The sequence below is a fragment of the Tiliqua scincoides genome, chromosome 2 (genome assembly GCF_035046505.1).
Source record: "Tiliqua scincoides isolate rTilSci1 chromosome 2, rTilSci1.hap2, whole genome shotgun sequence".
Lineage (NCBI taxonomy): Eukaryota > Metazoa > Chordata > Lepidosauria > Squamata > Scincidae > Tiliqua > Tiliqua scincoides.
In genome coordinates, this window is record NC_089822.1 from 20,786,851 (window position 1) to 20,810,240 (window position 23,390).

Below are 23,390 nucleotides of genomic sequence, written 5' to 3' on the forward strand. Positions count from 1 at the left end.
ACTTCTATTCATCCAAAAATTCTGGGGGGGGGGGGGGACAACTGTACTTTGGCTGAGTTTTTTTGTTTTTTTTTTAAGCTTCCAGAGCTAGAAGCTAGAAGCTCTGGAGACCTGTTCTTTTTTTGAGTTATAGCGCAAGGACGTCATACTCATTTCATACAGATGGCCGAATAGCATTCATGGCACCTGCTGAGGGCCAGAAAAAGTGACATCATTAAGTACAAAGTGACATCATTAAGCAGATTATGGCCAGAAATAAGCACTTTGTTCTCATATCAAAACACATTAGCTGCAAATGACAGAAGAGAAAATGCGCAAATCTTGTTCATAATTTCAAGATATGAGATAGCTCAATCATCCTGCTGGGAAATGTCACTTCCTGATTTTTTTTCTAGGTAAAAAAAGCCTTTGTTAAGGAAGCTGAGAGCTTAACCAACTACAGGGCCCAATCCTATCTGACTTTCCAGTGCCAGTGTAGCTATGCCAACAGGGCATGTGGTACATCCTGTGGTGGGAGGGCAGTCATGGCATCTTCCTAAAGATAAGGGAATGTTTGTTCTCTTACCTCGGGGCTGCATTGCAGCTGCATTGGCACAGGAAAATCAAATAGGATTTGGCCCACAGTCTCCAGAATGCATTGGGGAAATAGAGTACATTGAAAGTGGATTCAAGCTGTAGTGGAAATGCAGCCCTGGATAGGCTGAGATTGAGTAGGGTTACCATATGTCCCAGTCTGATTGGGATTGTCCCAGTTTAGCAACGTTTTCCCAGCATCCTGCCCAGTCTGAAATCCTGTCTCAGTTTCAATCAGTGGCTTCCTTATTTTTGTTCTTGTGCTGGGGGAGAAGACACAAGGTTGAGAAAAATATCTGTCTCTTAAAATCTTTCTATCCCTGCACAGTGGAGGTGGAGCCTGGCACAGTGATGAAGCTTCCTGGGTGACCTTGGGCCAGTCACTTTCTCTCAGCCTCACCTACCTCACAGGGTTGTTGTGAGGATGAAAGGAGGAGAGCAGCTGCATGCAACACCCTGAGTTCCTCGGAGGAAGGACGGTATAAAAATGTTGAAAACAAATAATGAATAAGGGCTGCCCAGCCTCCAGCAGGAACCATTCTGCTTGTATTTGTGAGCACAGGATGTTTTCCCCGTTGCTTCCATGTGGTCTCCATGTGGTCTGGACCGGGAGTTATTATTCAATTGCTTTGCATTTACAGCCCCTTTGATTTCTGGATTTACATTGCTGAGCTTTTCAGGTAATTTGGGGGGTGGCAGTGGGTGTGGGTCTATCTAGCCCTTTTTGGCGAACTAGGTGTCATAATTTTATGGAAAATAAAATTGCTTTGAAATTTCATTTCAAGCGTTCCTCAGGGAGAGCTTTATTCTTGCTCTGTGGCCCTTCTCCCATCTCCATAGGCCCCGCTTCATTTGCTACCACTGCCACTGGGCCTGGCTGGGGACCCTCTTCCATCATTTGCCCTGCCACCACCAATTGGGTCATCCTCGCCTTGACTGGTGAGGTGCTGCCACACCCAGGTGCATGTGCTTGCCTGCTGATGGGGAAGTGGCTCGAATGCTCCTTTTCCCACTCGAAGCAAAGTGCCGCCTCCCCAGGAGCCTCCTCCATCGCTACCAATGGCTGGGGAAACCCTTCCATTGTGCATGCTACCACCACTGACTGAGTTGTCTTTGTCTTGCCAGGCCAGGCAAGGCGGCACTCAAATCCCCATCTTGCCAGATGAGATGGTACTAAGACAGCAATATGAAGACAACCCAGCTTGGGGGGGGGGACCTGCCAATTTCTATGAGAGGGGATGGACCCCCCCCCATCTTACATACAGGACCATTGCAAGGCAGGACTGGCCAGGGTTCACCCAGTTATTAAGAGAAATGAGGGCCAACTTGGAGAAAGAAGAAAAAAAGACAAGTTGGCATTGGCCCCCCTAGGGAGATATAAGAATGAAGCAGAGAGAAGATTCTAACTTAAGAAACATGACGGGCCCCTATTTTGTGTTTAAAGGGGATATCCTGTATTGCACAGGAAGGGACCTATGGAGGTGGGCTAGGGAGACCTCTATATCTGCAGATCCCATATCCGCAGTTTCACTTAACCACAGATGCGGCCCCCCACACCCTCACACCCCGGTCCCCCAATGCCTTTTAAAGGCATAAAAATATCGTTTCTGGTTTTACAGGAAAACCAGAAATGACTTTTTTTGGTCTAAACAGTCATTCCGAGCCCTGCAGGGACAGCGGGCAGACACATGCAGGCTTCTGTGGGGCTCAGAAGAGCCTCCAGAAGGTGGGGGACATCCATGGTTTCATCTTCCTGCAAAGGGTGTGTGTGTTCCAGAATGGAACTCCCAGGGATACCAGGGCATGACTGTAATGCTACAAGCCCTGAGTGTCCAGATCTTAAGGGTAACACATAGCAAACCTAGAACATTATAGGTTGAGTATGCCTTATTTGGACTGCTTAAGTTGGGAAGTGGTCCGAATTTTGGATTTTTCTTGATTTTGGAATATTTTCATAAATATAATATCTTGGAGATGGGATATGGCCAGCTCATGAAAAATCCCTGCCAGCTTTCTGTGTTGCATTGAGCCCGTGCAAAATTAAAATAGAAGTAGTCCTGCTGGCTTAGCATGAATCTATTTGCAAAGAGGGAAGGTCTGTCTTCAGTAAGTAGCCACAGGTGAAAAGAACCTCCATATATACAAACAGAATACGTCTGAACAGAAAATGCTGAAGTGGTAATTGTGACTACACCACATAAGTGACTGCATCAATGGCAGTGGCAATTGCCTTCATGCCTTATGTGACAGCAAGTGTGATGTACTAGTGTGATGTACTAGTTTTGCAATTGGCAACCTTCAGTCTCAAAAGACTCTGGTATCGCGCTCTGAATGGTGGTTCTGGAACAGCATCTAGTGTGGCTGAAAAGGCCGATTTGGGAGTGACAATCCCTTCCACACTGGGAGCAAGTGCAGTCTGTCCCTGGTCTGTCTCCCTGGCTATGGGCCTTCCTTCTTTGCCTCTTTGCCTCAGTCTGTTGGCCAAGTGTCTCTTCAAACTGGGAAAGGCCATGCTGCACAGCCTGCCTCCAAGCGGGCCCTCAGAGGCCAGGGTTTCCCACTTGTTGAGGTCCACTCCTAAGGCCTTCAGATGCCTCTTGCAGATGTCCTTGTATTGCAGCTGTGGTCTACCTATAGGGCGCTTTTCTTGCACGAGTTCTCCATAGAAGAGATCCTTTGGGATCCGGCCATCATCCATTCTCACAACATGACCGAGCCAACGCAGGCGTCATCCCCAGTGCATACATGCTGGGGATTCCAGCTCATTCCAGGACTGTGTTGTTTGGAACTTTGTCCTGCCAGGTGATGCCGAGAATGCGTCGGAGGCAGCGCACGTGGAAAGCGTTCAGTTTCCTCTCCTGTTGTGAGCGAAGAGTCCATGACTTGCTGCAGTACAGAAGTGTACTCAGGATGCAAGCTCTGTAGACCTGGATCTTGGTATGTTCTGTCAGCTTCTTGTTGGACCAGACTCTCTTTGTGAGTCTGGAAAATGTGGTAGCTGCTTTACCGATGCATTTGTTTAGCTTGGTATCGAGAGAAAGAGTGTCGGAGATCATTGAGCCAAGGTACACAAAGTCATGGACAACCTCCAGTTCATGCACAGAGATTGTAATGCAGGGAGGTGAGTCCACATCCTGAACCATGACCTGTGTTTTCTTCAGGCTGATTGTCAGTCCAAAATCTTGGCAGGTCTTGCTAAAATGATCCATGAGCTGCTGGAGATCTTTGGCAGAGTGGGTAGTGACAGCTGCATCGTCGGCAAAGAGGAAGTCACGCAAACATTTCAGATGGACTTTGGACTTTGCTCTCAGTCTGGAGAGGTTGAAGAGCTTTCCGTCTGATCTGGTCCGGAGATAGATGCCTTCTGTTGCAGTTCCAAAGGCATGCTTCATCAGGAAATCCCAAACAAGGTTGGTGCAATAACACAGCCCTGCTTCACTCCGCTTTGGATGTCAAAGGGGTCTGATGTGGAGCCATCGAAGACAACAGTGCCCTTCATGTCCTTGTGGAAAGATCTGATGATGCTGAGGATCTGATGATGCTGAGATGTACTAGTTAGTACATCTAATATTCCTAGCTAGGATTGCTAAGCTAAGGCCCGAGTCCTATTGCACTTGCACTGCCAGAACTAGCATTCTGGCAGCACAAGGCCTGCTCTTCGTGCTGCTAACTCCTGCCTCAAATGGCAAGTAGTGCAGCATACAGGGCAGCAGCTCCAGGAGGCTCCACTGGAGCTGCTAATTTGGTAGGAAAGGGGGCAGTGAGCAGAGGGAGAATAATGGGGTATTTTAGGGGGAACATTGGGCATTTTGGGTGAAGGAGGGGGTGAATCCAATGATCATGTCACTGCCTTCACCCCTCCCCTGCAGGAACTTACAACCATTCCCAAACTCCCAGAGAGTTTGTGAAGCACTGATGTATAGGATTGGACTGTTGGAGAGAGAGAGAGAGAACCAAGTTCAAAAACCTAGTCAACCCAAATAATAATAATAATAATAATAATAATAATAATAATAATAATAATAATAATAATAATAATAATAATAATAATACAGGTATTTATATACCATCTTTCTTGGTCCTCAGATTTCTCCTCAGACTTTAATTCAAGGCGGTTTACACAGGTAGGCTATACTAAATCCCAATAGGGATTTTTACAATTGAAGAAGGTTCTGTCTTTCAAGAACCACAACATTTCAGATGGATCTTTTATGATCTGGTATCACATTCTGGCCTCCAGTTTCCTCCCACACAAGCTGACAGCGGCCAAAGAGCAGGTGGAATAACTCGGCATAACTCAGCTAGGCTTGTCAGCTGCTTCAAGGTCTCACTGTTCACGGTGCCAGTGGCCTTGAACAGGCGACCTTCGGATGTTATCTTCAGGCAAACGGAGGCTCTACCCTCTAGACCAGACCTCCTGCCCAAATACTTGGTGACCCTGGGTCAGTCTCTATTTCTTAGTCTAACTAACCTACATGATGAGAGTTTTTGAGAATAAGGGGGCACATACGCCATTTTAGATGTTGAAATCTTGCTTTTGGGACAGGGAATCATCATCTCATTCCTTTTACTATGTCAGTTTTTCTTTCTTTCTTTCTTTCTTTCTTTGCCAAAAATCAGTACATATCAATATTCTTATTCTTCAGGATCATCATCTTGAATTTCTGAAAGAAAAGATGGATCTAGAGTGTGGCAATTGTCTGCGAGCTCCCTGAGGCATCTCCCTGAGGCATTCCATATGTCTTGTCTGTTCCACTTTTTATATTATCATTTATATAGGTCCATTTATTTCACAAATAGTGGCGTCCAACTTGAAGCGTGTCCCTACTTCTTGAAGTCCGTGCTTTATAATTGTCAATTTTAGTTTGGTATGTTATGGTTCTCTAGTCAGCTCTTTTAAGTTTTTTTTTCTTGTATATGTAAGTGTGTATGTATTGTAACTGTTTGCCAATAAAGGTACTGAAACTGAAACTATAGGTCCAACAATATGCTGGGCACTGTGCAGGACAGCATGTTGTATGGACTGAACAAGAAATTGGTTTGGAAATGTGGGCATAGTAAAACGAAAAGAAGCAGATTGTTGAACAGAAGGGGAAGGTGTTTCAGTGCTAGAATAAAACAGGCATGAGAAACACTAGCAGTCTAACTCTCTAGAAGTTTTCAGTGATGAAAACTGGTGACTTTGAGGCAAATTTGTAAACCGAACAATACTTCTAAAGACACACTTAATTGGATCAGATCTTGAAGGGGTTTCAAAGTGAGTTTCCCATTTGTCCTCAGCATTCCTAAGAATTCTGATCTATGATCCAGATTTCAATTGAATTTTTTTTTAAAGATTTCATTATAAAATCAATAACCATTGCACATGGTAAAATAGTTTACAAGCACCACAACGTACTGTGAGCATCAGAAAACATACTGAGCTCACTGCAGCCACCTGGGTAACCAATTAGAAGAAAACATCTATTAAGGGAAAACAGACCAGTGCCATTGACTGCCATTGATTTTCTCAGCCCTGTGAAAAGATAATCAATTAGATAAAGAAGGCTAATGTCGCAGCTGCAATTTAATAACCCCAAAAGAAAGGAGCAGAGCTATTGATTCCTGATATGGAATGTTGAAAGTTTATTGAAACATGCTGAACTTCACTTGCCTTAAAATAAGCCTCTTTTAAAATAGATAGAAGACTTTGCGGGACATAGTGTAACGCGTAGCCTAGAATCTCAACTATTCAGTGCGGTTGGTGATGTCAAGAGAAAAAAGATGCAAATGAATGTCCTCCCCTATTAAAAAAAAGACGACATTTTTAGAAGAAATCACCAGTCCTAGTTTGCATACTGAATCGCTGGCACTATTGACAGAACTTAATATATCCTGGGGAAGGCTGTTTCTCTCTCACCCTCTTCCACCCCCCTCCTTCATGCCGAGTGCGCCAGAGTACCACCTGTCATTTTCAAAAGCAAAGTCAGTTTTGCCAACCAGCCATGAATGAAAAATACAGCTTTATATGAAACACAAGGGCATATTATGTGCTATTGTGCGTTTGGCTAAGTGCTAATTTATCTGGCTTGTTCTCTTCAGCAAACACTCACGCAGACACATGAAATAATCCATCTAATTATGTAGCTATTTAGGAGAAAAACAAAGCAAGGTGTTTTTTGTGTGGTGCAAAAGGTACCTGATACAACAATGGCTTTCTGTGGCAAATGCAAAGAAAAGGCAGGCTGTGAAGCTGTAACAATTTTAGAACAAATGCAACTTTTGCCAGTTTTATCTTTAGGGGCCAGAACCAGCTGCTTTTCATAAATAGATGAGTACTTTCATTCATTTTTTTTAATAGTCCCTAATTGGAAATGTCGAATAAGCCTTATGCCTTTCCCACTGTAACATCTGGTGTAAAATACTTTATCCAGATATTTTCTTTATGCTGTTTCCCCCTATCACTTGTATTTGATCCTTTCTCTCTCATTGTATATATATGGCCCTTTTCAGCAGCAGACAGCTGCTATTCACAATAATTGCCAGGGCAGTCAATTATACTTTAAATAGGCCTACTTGAGGGCAAATGGTAGCCTAAATTATACTGAAGACCTGCCATCTACAAACTATCAGGTTCAGAACCCAAACCATGGTAAATATTATTGAGAGTCAAAGTAGCTCACATACAGTATTCCACATGAAAGTTATTGGTTTTATAGCTTTGTACTCATAGATACAAATTAACCAGCCAGTGCAGTATAGGAACATTTGAAAAGAAATATGTATATTTTAAAAGCAGTTGTGTACAATTTTTTTTTCTTTTGTGCTTAGGAGGGTATAAAGGGATACAGTTCTTTAATATGATTCCAAAAGGTATCTCTGTGCTGTCATTCTGAATTAAGAAATCAAGCACCTAACATGGTTCATTAGTTCTGATTAAAAAAACGCACTACTTTATAAGGGAATGACAATGAAATATATTCATAAACTTGAACCTTTAGTTAGGTCTTCACTGGCCTTCATTGATGAGGTTGGGTGAGGTGGTTTTTGAGACATTTTAAGAGATGGGACAGTATTTCTGTCATGAATCAACTTTCTTAGCCATAGAAATCAATCTAAAACTTAAGTTTTAGTTTTAGTTTAGAAATAAGTTTAAGTTTAGAAATAATCTAAAACTTAAAAAAAAAATCAAGTTTTAGTTTGGAAATAAGTTTAAGTTTAGAAATAATCTAAACTTAAAAAAAAAATCAAATCAGAAATTTGAGTCAATATCAGTCACTCGAATAACAGATTTTTCAGCCAAAATTCTTTACAATCCTGATTTGATTTTTCATAAACAATCACAAGTCAGATATGGAAGAAGAAAAAAAGAAACTGACTGTGGCCTTGAGAAGAAAACATTTATAATTTTGTAATATTTTAGAATAGTCATACCAGTGTGGAGTGGTTCACAAAACAATGATGTTATCAATGTATCTATTTATTGCTGATTTCAAATTACAAATCAATTTGTCTCTCTGATTTTCTTTCTTTCTTTCTTTCTTTCTTTCTTTCTTTCTTTCTTTCTTTATTTATTTATTTATTTATTTATTTATTTATTTATTTTCTATCACTTGGAATCAATTATAGCCAGGGTGGTGATATGGTTGAACTATGACTAGGAAGCTTCAGGGTCAAATCCCCACTCTAGCCATGGAACTCACTGGATTGATTTTAGGCTGTCTCTCAACCTAATTTACCTCACAGGGCTATTGTGAGAATAAATAGGAGGGGCAAAAAGAACTGTATTCTGCCCTGAGCCCCTTAGAGGAAGGGAAAGGTATCAGTGCAATAAATAAAGTAGTTTTGGAGACCTTTTCGTATACCTACACACCACACCAGTGGTTTCCAAGTCATACTTGAACTTTGGAACCATGGGAAGTATTTGTGGGGCAAGGTGAGGCCCCAATTGCACCACTGCCAGGAACAAGGGTTGTTTTTAAAACTTACCTGGGGGGTTGTGCTGGCCTCCAGGAGGGTCGGGGGGGGGGCTTGCAGTTCCCTCTGCAGGCCACTCCACTGCTCCAAATAGCTCCAATTGGCAATCTAAGCCCACTTCTGATTTTCACTACGAACCGCCCAGACCCTCCCAGAGGCCAGTACGACCATCCAAGTTAATAAAAAACCCCTTGCTCCCGGTGCCGGTGCAATTTCTTCAGCCATTGGGGAACCCATTTCTGAGTCACTTCCCTTAAGGGGGAATGGCCCTTTTTCAGTTCCTCTAATGCAGGGGTGGGTAGACCCCAACCTGGGGACCATTTGTGGCCTGCAACCACCACCAATGCAGCCCCCAGGGAGCCAGCCCCCAGTCTCCAATGAATCTCTGGCCCTCTGGAAACTGTTGGAGCCTGTGCTGACCCGCAACTATGTTGGTGGTTTGTGCTCAGGAGTTGCATACTCAGGCTGGAGGTGTGTGATCAGGAGTTATTTATACTCCCCCCTTCACTTTTCTGGCTTGATCTGCAAGTCTAGTAAAAGCACATCTATGCACATCAAAAGCACACTGAAGCACGTCGCAAGTGCATCAATTCATGTCCATGTGTTTTCTGCTTTTCCCTGGGCATGATTTTAAACCCAAACACCCCCCCCCCCAATAACTTGCTTCTGAACAACTTATATTTCCATGTGTTTCTGCCTTGGTCTGTATGTTTTTATTGTGTAAGAAGTGTGTGGCAAACAGTTCTCATGTAGTTCTACGTGCCTGTATTATAGTTCTCATGTGTATTTTAAATAAGCACAGTAAAATTCATTCTTTCATAAAAGTTCCTCTCTAGTGCATTCATTTATGTAAAATTATGTACATTTTTCCAAATTTGAAATGTAAATCAATTTTTTTTTCCTGGTCCCTGACACAGTGTCAGAGAAATGATGTGGCCCTCCTGCCAAAATGTTTGCCCACCCTAGTGTATCATAACCTGTACACATGCACTCACTCACCCCCCACCCCCACACACACATTCAGCAACTGGAAATATTAGCTGTGGCCTAGAATCACAACTGAAGTTATAAGAACCAACTTTATTAGTAGCAAACCAGTTTCCCAATTTTGCAGCAGATTACCTGTATGATTTGCCTGGTTCTTTGTTGTTGTTTTTTAAATTCCTTTTCTGCACTCCAGCAAACGCCTGTGGATCATTCTGACTTGAGACTGAGCAACAATACCAGCCTGCAGTTTATAATATGCAAGCAGTAGCTTGTCAGTTTAAGAATGGGAACATTAGCAGGAATGTGTCAAAGCAGCTTTGCCATGCTGCACGATCCAGCCACTGCATGGCTGAGCATTACATGCTGTGCCCTGCTCTTACTTTTTTTGTTGCTGAGCACTGAAATAAAATAGCGCTACCCAGAAAGATCTGCCAAAAGATCTAAGTCTCGGGGTATATGCTTGCCATTTATTTAAAGCTTCAGGAAAGGTATTTCCTTATCGTTGTTGCGTGTTTATATAACTCCTAGTAAAAAGCTTATGGAACAATCACCAGTGAGTATCATAGTGGCAAGTGTGTGCTGAGCATATCACAATGTTGTTTCTCTGCCAACAGGATAGTGGGCGGGAGCATCCTTGTCTCATCTCCACCCTGTAAGAGGCAAGGCAGAAGAATGCTGCCAGTCAATTGGTTGGTAGCATGTTTTTGAAGAGGAGCTATAGCAGCCTGTTTCTCCTTCTCTCCCAAAATGGGACATGTGGCACTCCCTCTGCAAACTTGGAAGACGCGCAGATTGGACCACTGGGTATAGCAGCTCAAAATGATACTGTGGGGAATAAAAGAAGCAGGTTATGGGGAGCAAGCTGGATCTTGGCAGTAAATGTTCAGGTCGGATCCTATCCCCCATTTTTCAGCCCGCTCCACCCCCTTTCTCTCCCCAGACCCATACCAGCTAGATAGCACGCTATCTAGCTGGTGTAGGTCTGGGGACACCCATGAGCCCTTAGGGGCCTATGTAAATGTAAGGGAAATATACCTTGAGCGGGCCTCTTGATTGCTCCCCCACCACAGAATGCAGTACACAACTCCATGACACAGTTGCATGCTTCAGTGTGGTGGGAGATAGGATTGAGCCATAAGTTTCATCCATCCAGGGTAAGGGGCAGTCACTTGGATTAAAAGACTGGCCTCTTTCTGTTGTGAGAATGAGCTTATGAGGCCTTCATGGAGGATAATGATCAAGGGGCCTGAAAGTAATATTTTGTGTGTTGATTCCCACCTCCCCCCAGCCCTCAGGTTTGCATTATGCCCTTCCAATAAAGTGAAGCTTTTTAAAATATCCAGTGATGCTATCCTGGTCTTCCTTCTACATCAGCGTCCACAAAGCCACGGCTTGCAGACCTTATCCAGCGTGATGATGAATCCCTACCCACTGTGAGCACCACCAAGCTTCCAAGAAGCCCCTCCATCTTTGTTGCTTGACTGTCTGGGAAGTTGTGTTCTCCTGGAAATCCAGGCACAAAGCCTGCTGGTATAGAGGGCTACAGATGCGACTGCTCAGAGCATTGAGTGACAAAGATGGAGGGGCTTCTTCTGAGCCACGCGGCTGAACGGTAAGTGCTGGTTCAAACGGGGACCTAAATCGATCCCCATTCACACCAGTGCTTACTGTTCTGCTGCACAACACAGCAGTTGCGAGTTTGATGGTCACTGTTCTATACCTTCCTTCAAAAGTAGTAAGTGCACAAAAATGGTTGCATTCTGATCAAAACTGCATGTTAAGGGGAATAAAACTTTTAAATGGCTATATTTCAGCTACTTCTTAGCTTCTCTTTTTGATATTTCACCCGCTTAAAGCTTTCATGATGCAGAAGCTTTGTGCAAAATTTCATAAAGTTAAGACAAACTATCTTGATTTTATAATTGGACCGTGCATTATCATCATTTGCTACAATTGTTAGAGAAGTCAGAATTATACAGCATTGGGAATCCTTGATGATAACCAGTAATGAGAAAGCTCACAAGTAGTTATAGTCGTAAACCACTCTGAAAAAGTTAGTACAGTATTGTCTTTCTACTGATTATAGTTCTTTCGCCAAGCTATGAACATTGTGTTTGGTCAGTGGTAACATTTATCATTGATCATGGGAAACAATAGTAAAGTTGATGGATTTTGCTGTTTCTTTTGATTTCCTTTCCATTGTCAACAGTTTAAAGTCGCAGATTTTTTCCATCACCAAAAAATTCTGTATTGAACTACTGTTTCAAGAACTTCCTACTTGGTCATCATATAGGTTTGACAGAAACTTGGTTATTATATAGAAATTTAATAATTTTTTCACAAGTGGAATATAGGATGAAGACAAGAGAGGAATTATTACAGAAAAGATTTAGTTGCCAGTGGTTTCAATATTATATATGCAGCTTTTTTAGAGATTCAAAATGGACAAGAAAATATATGGTTTTGTAGAATGTATGTCTCTAACAGGGAACAAGCCTAACCAGGTCTACTCAGAAGTAAGTCCTATTTTGTTCAATGGGGCTTACTCTCAAGAAAGTGTGGTTAGGATTGCAGCCTTCAGGAGTCAACTTTGTTTAGAACTATTACTTATGCTATTACTAAAATGCATATGTTATTGTTAAAATATGAGAGAGAAGAGGAACAGATTAAGGAATTTATGATATAATGGGTGAGAAATATTGGTCAAGATATTAATAGCGCAATGGGAAAATTTGTGGACCAAAATTTGGAAATTTACGTTAAATGTTAATCTTAAAGAGAATTTTTACAAAATGATGTATGGATGGTATATGGTAAAGCTAAATCAGTGAACATTTATGAAAATGTACCAAACAGATGCTGGAAGTGTAAACAGCAAGAAGGATTGATTTATAATATGTGGTGGGCATGTACCAAAGTGAAAAAATATTGGACTTTGATACACCAGCAAATGCAATTGATATTCAAGGTAAACCAGAAGCTTTTTTGTTGGGAATATTCGATGACTGGATTCAGAAAGATTTTGAAACTATATTTTTATATATGACAACTGCAGCAAGGATATTTTATGCTAAATATTGGAAGGCTCCAGAGATACCTTCAGTTGAAGAATGGTGTGTAAAGACACTGAACTTAGCTGAAATGGATAAACTTATGAATCTTCTTAAAGAGAAGTCAGTAAAGCTGGCATGGCTTCATCCTGAGGAGGCGCAAACGTGCTTTATGGCATGTTTGTGACCCTCCAAGGGCAACCCAGGATTGCACCCTTTGACTTGCTATGTTTTAGAACATTTGCTCTATGTTTTCGACTTGTTCTATGTTTTAAACGTGTATGTTCAAGGTTTTCTAAGTTTGTGTTTGTTAAGTTTTGTTTTCTTAAGATAAAATTCCAAAAAGAGAACTTGCTACCAAAGCAGCTGGTGTGATATGTTGCAAAATTGTTGGCAACCTTCAGTCTCAAAAGACTATGGTATCGCGCTCTGAAAGGTGGTTCTGGAACAGCGTCTAGTGTGGCTGAAAAGGCCTCGAAACTTTTGCAAACTTTTGGCCTGTTGCAAAATACTTACTTAAATATGTAGTTTACTGTATCAACTTTGCAGACAAGTTCATATAAAGTCTTATTTGTTGGGGATCATAAGGACTCCCTGCCCCCCAAATATCCTTGTGTCCCTTTGCAATAATTTGAGAATCGATTTGGTAGCAACCCTAGCAACAGGCATTGCCCCAGAATTTTGATGCAAGACCAGGGAAATAGCAGCTACTGGAAATCTTACAAAAACTGTACTGAAGCACAGAGGATTTCAAGTCATCAGGGCTGGCCCATCCCTGAGACAAACCAAAGCAATCACCTGCTTTGCCTACTTGCTTCTACTGCTCCTCCTTCTCCTTTCACTCCCTGGATTGGAAAAGGAAATGGGAGACACTGATGTGTATGCAATCCCCATGTGTATGCAAAACACATACATATTTGGTTAACCCTCCCCCATGGCCAGGATCCCCCCTCAAATATTTTCCCCCTTGCATATTCCCTGCCCCAGTCATCAGCTTACTGATCTGTTATTCTGCCAGCTGGCAAGCTAATGAACTGGCAGGCAGGTGCCTGTTCCCAGAGATCCTTAACATCCAGGGGGTCTGAGAAAAGTGACCCAGTTGATTGGGAGATGTGGGAAAGGAGGAAGAGACTTGGGCAAGCTCTTCCTCCTTCTTTCCCTAATTGGCAGTGATGGAGCAAGTTACTTTACCTACTACACTGCTTGGTTGCTGTACACTGTACAAGGGACTACTATGTAGCTTCAGGAGTTGGCTGGGCAGTGGCAGACCTCGCGGGCAGGGGTCCAAACGCCCCAGATGCCAGGAATTTAAGTGCTCAGGGGCAGCATCATGATCTACTCCCCCACCCTCTCACCGGCTTTGGAGGAACCATGCCAACTCGCTCTGTTGGCATGGTTCCATGCCAATCTGAGGGCTGCACTCCCTCCCCTTTCTATAAAAGAGGGGGGGGCTTCTGATCAGCAGAGAACCACGTCGAGAGTGGCTGCACTCCCGCAGTCACTCCTGGCGCAGTTCCCAGCTGCATCTGAGGGAGCTGATGTGCATGGCTCCTTCCACCCCTTGTTTTGTCACAACAACACTGTGACATGGGTTAGGCTATGAGATGCTGAATGACTCCAGGGCACTCAATATGCTCTTGTCTGATTTTGGCTCAGCCTGCATGCATGGAGCAGAGTGGCTCTGGAGGGCTGAAAGCATCAGTGAGATATAATAGAAAAGAATACTGTCATATGACATTTAGAAACATAGAGAGGGGGGTTTGCGACGGATGTGAGGACCGCATGGTGACTTGCCTGCCTGGTGCGAAGGTTGCGGACATCACTTCTCGTCTAGACAGGCTAGTAGACAGTGCTGGGGGAGAGGTAGCGGCTGTGGTGCATGTCGGCACCAACGACGTGGGCAAGTGTAGCTGGGAGGTCCTGGAGGTCAAATTTAGGCTTTTAGGCAGGAAGCTGAAAGCCAGGACCTCAAAGGTAGCGTTCTCTGAAGTGCTACCTGTTCCACGCGCAGGGCCAGCTAGGCAGGCGGAGATCAGGGGTCTCAATGCGTGGATGAGACGGTGGTGTAGGGAGGAGGGGTTTAGATTCGTTAGGCACTGGGGAACGTTTTGGGACAAGCGGGGCCTGTACAAGAGGGACGGGCTCCATTTGAACCAGAATGGAACCAGACTGCTGGCGCATAACATTAAAAAGGTGGCAGAGCAGCTTTTAAACTGATCCCTGGGGGAAGGCCGACAGGAGCCGAGGGGCATCCGGTTCGGGACTCCTCATCCCTATGGGATGAGGATGGGGAGGTTAGAGAACAACAAGACAAAGGCAGGGTAGGAGAAGAAATTGGGAAAGGTAGGGAGATGGGATGTGATAGACAGTTTGGCACAATGAGAGGATGCGGGGACAAAGGAGCGAATAAGCAGCCCATCCTGGGGCATTCCGTGTATAAATGCTTTTATGCGAATGCCCGAAGTCTACGAGCAAAGGTGGGAGAACTGGAATGTCTGGTGACAAGGGAAAATATTGACATCGTGGGCATAACGGAAACCTGGTGGAATGCGGAGAATCAGTGGGATACCGCAATCCCGGGCTATAAACTCTACAGGTGGGACAGGCAGGGGCGTGTTGGAGGTGGGGTGGCCCTTTATGTTAAGGAAGGGATAGAATCCAGCAAAGTAGAGATTGAAGGTGGGTCCGACTCCACCGTAGAATCTCTGTGGGTTAAATTACCAGGCTTGAGCAGCGATGTAATACTGGGGGTGTGCTATCGTCCTCCAGACCAGAAATCTGATGGGGACCTTGAAATGAGGAAACAGATCAGAGAGGTGACAAGGAAGGACAGGGTTGTAATCATGGGGGACTTCAATTATCCTCATATTGACTGGGTCAATTTGTGTTCTGGTCACGATAAGGAAACCGGATTTCTTGACGTGCTAAATGACTGTGGCTTAGATCAGCTAGTCACGGAGCCCACCAGAGGACAGGTGACTCTGGATTTAATTTTGTGCGGTACGCAGGACCTGGTTAGAGATGTAAACGTTACTGAGCCATTGGGGAACAGTGATCATGCTGCGATCCGTTTTGACGTGCACATTGGGGGAAGAATACCAGGCAAATCTCTAACAAAAACCCTTGACTTCCGACGGGCGGACTTCCCTCAAATGAGGAGGCTGGTTAGAAGGAGGTTGAAAGGGAGGGTAAAAAGAGTCCAGTCTCTCCAGAGTGCATGGAGGCTGCTTAAAACAACAGTAATAGAGGCCCAGCAGAGGTGTATACCGCAAAGAAAGAAGGGTTCCACTAAATCCAGGAGGGTGCCCGCATGGCTAACCAGCCAAGTTAGAGAGGCTGTGAAGGGCAAGGAAGCTTCCTTCCGTAAATGGAAGTCTTGCCCTAATGAAGAGAATAAAAAGGAACATAAACTGTGGCAAAAGAAATGTAAGAAGGTGATATGGGAGGCCAAGCGAGACTATGAGGAACGCATGGCCAGCAACATTAAGGGGAATAATAAAAGCTTCTTCAAATATGTTAGAAGCAGGAAACCCGCCAGAGAAGCGGTTGGCCCTCTGGATGGTGAGGGAGGGAAAGGGGAGATAAAAGGAGACTTAGAGATGGCAGAGAAATTAAATGAGTTCTTTGCATCTGTCTTCACGGCAGAAGACCTCGGGCAGATACCGCTGCCCGAACGGCCCCTCCTAACCGAGGAGTTAAGTCAGATAGAGGTTAAAAGAGAAGATGTTTCAGACCTCATTGATAAATTAAAGATCAATAAGTCACCGGGCCCTGATGGCATACACCCAAGGGTTATTAAGGAATTGAAGAATGAAGTTGCAGATCTCTTGACTAAGGTATGCAACTTGTCCCTCAAAACGGCCATGGTGCCAGAAGATTGGAGGATAGCAAATGTCACGCCTATTTTTAAAAAGGGAAAGAGGGGGGACCCGGGAAACTATAGGCCGGTCAGCCTAACATCCATACCGGGTAAGATGGTGGAATGCCTCATCAAAGATAGGATCTCAAAACACATAGACGGACAGGCCTTGCTGAGGGAGAGTCAGCATGGCTTCTGTAAGGGTAAGTCTTGCCTCACAAACCTTATAGAATTCTTTGAAAAGGTCAACAGGCATGTGGATGCGGGAGAACCCGTGGACATTATATATCTGGACTTTCAGAAGGCGTTTGACACGGTCCCTCACCAAAGGCTACTGAAAAAACTCCACAGTCAGGGAATTAGAGGACAGGTCCTCTCCTGGATTGAGAACTGGTTGGAGGCCAGGAAGCAGAGAGTGGGTGTCAATGGGCAATTTTCACAATGGAGAGAGGTGAAAAGCGGTGTGCCCCAAGGATCTGTCCTGGGACCGGTGCTTTTCAACCTCTTCATAAATGACCTGGAGACAGGATTGAGCAGTGAAGTGGCTAAGTTTGCAGATGACACCAAACTTTTCCGAGTGGTAAAGACCAGAAGTGCTTGTGAGGAGCTCCAGAAGGATCTCTCCAGACTGGCAGAATGGGCAGCAAAATGGCAGATGCGCTTCAATGTCAGTAAGTGTAAAGTCATGCACATTGGGGCAAAAAATCAAAACTTTAGATATAGGCTGATGGGTTCTGAGCTGTCTGTGACAGATCAGGAGAGAGATCTTGGGGTGGTGGTGGACAGGTCGATGAAAGTGTCGACCCAATGTGCGGCGGCAGTGAAGAAGGCCAATTCTATGCTTGGGATCATTAGGAAGGGTATTGAGAACAAAACGGTTAGTATTATAATGCCGTTGTACAAATCGATGGTAAGGCCACACCTGGAGTATTGTGTTCAGTTCTGGTCGCCGCATCTCAAAAAAGACATAGTGGAAATGGAAAAGGTGCAAAAGAGAGCAACTAAGATGATTACGGGGCTGGGGCACCTTCCTTATGAGGAAAGGCTACGGCGTTTGGGCCTCTTCAGCCTAGAAAAGAGACGCTTGAGGGGGGACATGATTGAGACATACAAAATTATGCAGGGGATGGACAGAGTGGATAGGGAGATGCTCTTTACACTCTCACATAATACCAGAACCAGGGGACATCCACTAAAATTGAGTGTTGGGCGGGTTAGGACAGACAAAAGAAAATATTTCTTTACTCAGCGCGTGGTCGGTCTGTGGAACTCCTTGCCACAGGATGTGGTGCTGGCGTCTAGCCTAGACGCCTTTAAAAGGGGATTGGATGAGTTTCTGGAGGAAAAATCCATTATGGGGTACAAGCCATGATGTGTATGCGCAACCTCCTGATTTTAGGAATGGGTTAAGTCAGAATGCCAGATGTAGGGGAGAGCACCAGGATGAGGTCTCTTGTTATCTGGTGTGCTCCCTGGGGCATTTGGTGGGCCGCTGTGAGATACAGGAAGCTGGACTAGATGGGCCTATGGCCTGATCCAGTGGGGCTGTTCTTATGTTCTTATGTTCTTACACACTATTCTGAGTGGTGTTCACATTGATATCAAATTGTTTATGGGTGCAATCCTATCCTGCACTGCAACAGGCAAGCCAAGAGGCTTGTCCTTAATCCAGCGCAGGATAGGGGCCATTAGCGGCTCAGCCAGAGGCAAGGGGAAACATTTCCCCTTAGCTCTGGGTAAAGGCTGCTGGCCCCTATGGTATCCTTGACTTGTGCCACCTCTTGAGGTGGCGCAAGTCTGAGGAGAGCAGAGTAGCTTGAAGTTGGTCCCTGGAAATGGGGGTTGGGATCTGGCATAACTGTTCACGCCTCCCGCTCCCCACCCGCCTGCCTACCCCCAGGGCCGCCCACCACCTGTCCTCCCCCGTCCAAGAACGCCTCCCTCCCGCCTCCTCCCTGCCTACCTTTGCTCCTTGCATTGGCCTGATGCAACCTGCGTAGAGGAAGCCAGTATGGAGGAAGCCGGCGCGGAGGCTTGTGTCAGCCTCCACATGCTGGCGCGTCTCTAAGCGCTGGCCCGGCTTCCTTCTGAGGAGGCACAAACATACCTTACGGCACATTTGCAACCCTCCTGAGCCAGTGCAAGGGCCGGCACAAGTCAAGGGCTGGATTGCGCCCTATGTGTAGTAAACTCACCATTATGAGGTTAAATTTAGAAACTGTTATTGTGAACTGGCTGCTCTCATATTACCCTCTGACAGTAAGGGTCATGCCAGCCATCCAACTGGGAGGGAGTGGGGTGGGAAGGGGGTGGAGATAGAGGCAGGCCCTGCTAATATAACTCCCCTCCCAGCCCAGGAGACCCGACAGAAGTCTCCTTGAATCTGCGCCTATTCAATAGCAGAAGCTCCCATTCCCCGAGTATACCCTGTGCTGCTTCTCAGCCCCATAGGATGCAGTGGTAACCATTCTGGGGCCACTGTAGCCCTGGGCGTTGAGAAACACAGGACTGGGCTGTTAGTCTCTTCTTCGGGTGCTCCTGCCCTCAGAACTAAGGCAGGTAGTGACTGGTGAAAGGGTCTTCTCAGTCTAAGCTTTGAAACCCTCTGCTTAAGTACATGCTGGCACCATCACTATCGTCTGTTCAGAATCAGGCAACCTCCATCTCCTTTTCTCGGGTGTTCAATAACATCAGTTAGCCTACTTGTTTTAATCTCCCCCTTTTCATAGTTTTAATTAGCTGTAATATTTCGTTCTCTAGTCTACAGTGGTTTTAGCTGCTGCTTTTTAACCATTGGGTTTGATTTGTTTTGTGTTTCTAATGAGTGTGAGTGTTTTTTGCTATCCTTCTTATTTTGCTAGCCACTTTGGGGCGTAGTGGATGAGGTGGGATATTCATTTTTTGAATGAACAATAAATAAACAAGACTTCACCTTTGACATATTCTTTCCAATTCCTTTCCATTTCTACCCAGAGTTATTCCAGCAGGAAATATCCTGATTTGTTAGCCTATAAATAAAGTGAGTAGGGGTTTTCTTTACACGTAGGAAGATTTCCTGTATAAACTATGAACGTGTGCGATGGAGATCCTCCTTCCAGTCCACCCCAACATGTTATTCAAGGCCTAAGAAAGTGAAAAGGAAGCTGGCAAGCAACTGTACTCCTTGCTCCAGGACTTACTCTGTGAAGAGCTCACTGGATCCTCAATCATCCTCTCCTTCTTTTGGTCTCTCCAAGTCACCCCCCCCCCATTCTTTCAACCTTGGTACAGACCCATTTTGCCTCTGTCCTGTTGCCTCTAATACATCTGGACTCTCCAAACAAATCAAGAATCCATAAAGCCAGGACGGTGTAGTAGTTTGGAATTTGGATTTTAGACCTGGAAGACCCTGGTTCAAATCCGCCCTCAGCCATTAGGTTTCCTGGGTAATCTTGGGCCAGTCACTTTCTCTCAGCCTCACCAACCTCACAGGGTTGTTGTGAGCACAAAAGGAGAGGAATTATGTCCACCTACCTGAGCTCCTTGGAGGAAAGATGGCATGAAATGTGAAAAATAATCACTTTTATCATGAGTATTCACATGAAAGATGGATTTTATCCGCAAGGTTTACCTTGGATTTAGGAACAACTAGGCAGCCTAAAGCCATCCACCATCCAACATGAAATTCTCTGAAATATAATTTTGCATTTTTATGGCACTGAAACAAGAGCAGTGGATAAGTACAGCAGTCACTTTAAAAACCATTTTGGAGGTTTATATAAAGTTTGTACAAGCAGGCACATAACTTTCCCCTGCCACATATTTTAGCCTGTAATATTAATTGAGGTACATTCTTAATGATTGCTGCAACATTATGAAAAAAAGAAGAAAAGAAAATCATATCTTTTAGAAGAAGATGTTTGCAAGCTCTTTTCATTATTTGACAGTTTTGACAGACCTTATTGATTTGGCCAGCAACTGTGGCTAACTAGAAGGGGACAGTGTGACAGTTTTATGTAACAAAAGGCAGAGTGTCATGTCAGCTGAACTAAATGTTGTACAAAGTGACAGCGGGACAAAACCGCCTTTCAGACTTAATTTTCTGCTTCATTTTTCCCCCCACCATCAATACATAAGGTGACACAAATTAGCAGGATAAAGCGAAAGGTCTATCTTCACTTCTGGCGCTATACTTGACTTCTTTTCTAGCAATTTTTTTTTAAGCAAATAAAAAAAAATAATAAAGACAAGTAGCTTACAGTAATCAACCTACCCCTATAGGAGAAAATATATCCCTTATCAAGATGCTTTATACGTTTCTCCTAGGTGGCTTTTGGAAAAAGTTGAAAAGAAAGGGGGAACACCCCCCCTACACTGCTAGGTCATGCCTACAAGACACATTCTGTGAAATCTTAAAAGCCACGGCAGCTCTGCCTGTGGGATACCTACAATTATTATACGGCACGGCCTTGTTCCTGCTGTAGCTCATTGTTCTGCTAACACAAGCCTGAATGAGAACACTGGCTCCAGGCTGTGCGTTGATAAAGTGCAACTTTTCGATTTTGCTCGTCAAAAGGCTCTGGTATTGTGTCGAAGCCATGAGTGACATCTTTGGCCTTCCTTTGGGCTGAGCAGATTGAATCTGTCACGCTGAGTTAAACAATGACTAGAGGACATAACCTTAGCAGGGCCTGTCATTTTTTCCTAGTAATTCAATCTACATTTAATCAATGAAAGTAATTTCTTGTTTGTTTAAGTCTCATATTCAGTGGATCTTGAAGATACCAAAGTAGCACACCTCCACCCTGACCTTCTCTCTTTCTTGAACTTGGATTACTATATCAAGGGTATATTGAACCGCCTTGAAGGTGTTCACTATGAAATTGTCTTCTCTTTTTATGTTCACACATACACCCACAAATGTGTGTGTTTGTGTGTGTGTGTGTGTGTGTGGAGGGGGGGGTTCTGTTATTTGATTGTATCCCAATTTGCTTTTCTGTGAGTGAAAAAATGTACATTGAATTTTTCTTTTTGCCGATTTCCCCTTCCTGCTCCAATCTCCATGCCTCATGTTATCATGTTCTAGAGCAGGGGTCTCCAAACCCCAGCCTGGGGGCCAGATGCGACCCACAGCATGCCTCTTTCTGGCCCGCGGCCAACCCCTGAAAGCCTCTGGCCCACTCAACTGAACATGACCAGAACTGTGCTCTGATTGTGTTTGGAGGGTCTTCTGAGGGCCAGAGAGGTTGAATGAATGAGCCCACTCAATCATTTATTCACTCATCTAAGTTCCATCTCCAATGTATTTATATAAAATTTATATTTAAATTTTTTTTCCGGCCCTCCACACCACGCCAGATATTTGATGTGGCCCTCTGGCCAAAAGGCTTGGAGACCCCCGTTCTAGAGGTTCCCCCAATCCTTACAGTAGATTTTCATTAAATTCATGGGAATGTAGAAGGAAGGGGGATTGATGAATATCACATTTCTCCTTTTGTACAAATGGAAGTTCTTCTATTCATGGAACAACAACTTCAGAGACCATTGGGTTTTTGAAAAAAAGTTGCAATGCTATACACACTTCTCCAAGAATGAGTTCCAATAAACAAAATGGGATTTACTTCCAAGCAGACATGAATAGAATTGCACCTGAATCTGTTCCTTATCTATTCTAATATTTTTTGGTTAACCTGAAAAATCATTCATTCATTTTTCATTTTTTTGATTTCCCCACCCAGTCAGTCTGGCCTCTGAACTGGGAACCTGTAGATCTCAATGAAAATCTCTCAAGATTAATCTCCAGAAAAGATGTGATTATAATCCTGCACCTTTGAAGCCCCACAGCGTGGAACATGCTGCTGTATATAACTTCATATCCGCTGTCTGGGATACTAGAATAGAGACCTTCTGTCCTTGTTTCAAGCTATCACTGTTATTGAAAGTAGCCAGTTGTGACTTATGCAAGTTCAAGGACTCTATTGATCGGTTTTGCTGGCCTTAATCAAAATCTGCCTTCCACTCCACTCATAGTGATTAAATAAGTCTAAGAGAGCCTGACATTTCGTCGCTGACTTTTTATTGGTTCCCAGCAAGTGCAGCACTCAGCATTTTCAAACCTGACAGTTGCCAAACAAGAAGGGAAAAATGTAAGAGAAAGTTTGGGGGTTGCAGGGGGTGTGGAGGACTCTTGATTAAATCTGTATAAGTCATTACAGAAATCAGGTAGGAGTAGGAATGCAATTAGAGTTTTCTGTGTGTTTGAACTGAGCTTTCATTCTCAGTGCCAATTCTGGGTCATGCATGGGGAGTAGTGGTAAATTTGATCATAGACTTCTGTAAAACTGCCTTTTAAAACAATTTGGCATTTGAAGTGATTTTCACTAAGAACAATTTCATCACACAGCAACTGTTACCCTGCACATGCCTGATCTTGTCTGATCTCAGAAGCTAAGCAGGGTCAGGCCTGGTTAGTACTTGGATGGGAGACCGCCTGGGAATACCGGGTGCTGTAGGCTTATACCATAGTCTTTCGAGACTGATGGTTGCCAACCAATTTCATCACATTGGACTGATAAGGTGCTGTTGAAGGACTCATGTAAAAGTGTTTCTGAGGTGGCGTAGTCCTCCTGTAGGGGCTGTACCACCTTGTGTGGGAAGGCATCTCTCTAAAGTCATTCCCAAATGCAAAGTGTGAAAGTTATCACACCAGCCAGAAAACTTCTGTCTCGACAGACAACCTGTAGTGTAAATCAGGGACGTGCAGTGTGGGAGTGGCAACTGAGGCAGAACTGCCCCACCAGAGGGGAATGCAAGCGCTCCAGCCACTATTCAGATTGCATGAGTTGTGAGTGTTTGCGAACTCACAGCTTCTGCGGTGGCATTTTCAGAGGATTGAGGCGGGGCAGTTCTTCCTCACCTGCCACTCCCACACTGCATGTCCACGATATAAGTGGACATAGTTAAGAATGTGAACCAGGAAATACATC

The 23,390-nt window shown here is 44.2% G+C and overlaps 1 pseudogene; it reads left to right on the forward strand.

Moving 5' to 3' along the window:
• Positions 1-22,799: 22,799 nt before the first annotated feature.
• Positions 22,800-22,919, forward strand: LOC136643244 (5S ribosomal RNA; annotated as a pseudogene).
• Positions 22,920-23,390: the final 471 nt, after the last annotated feature.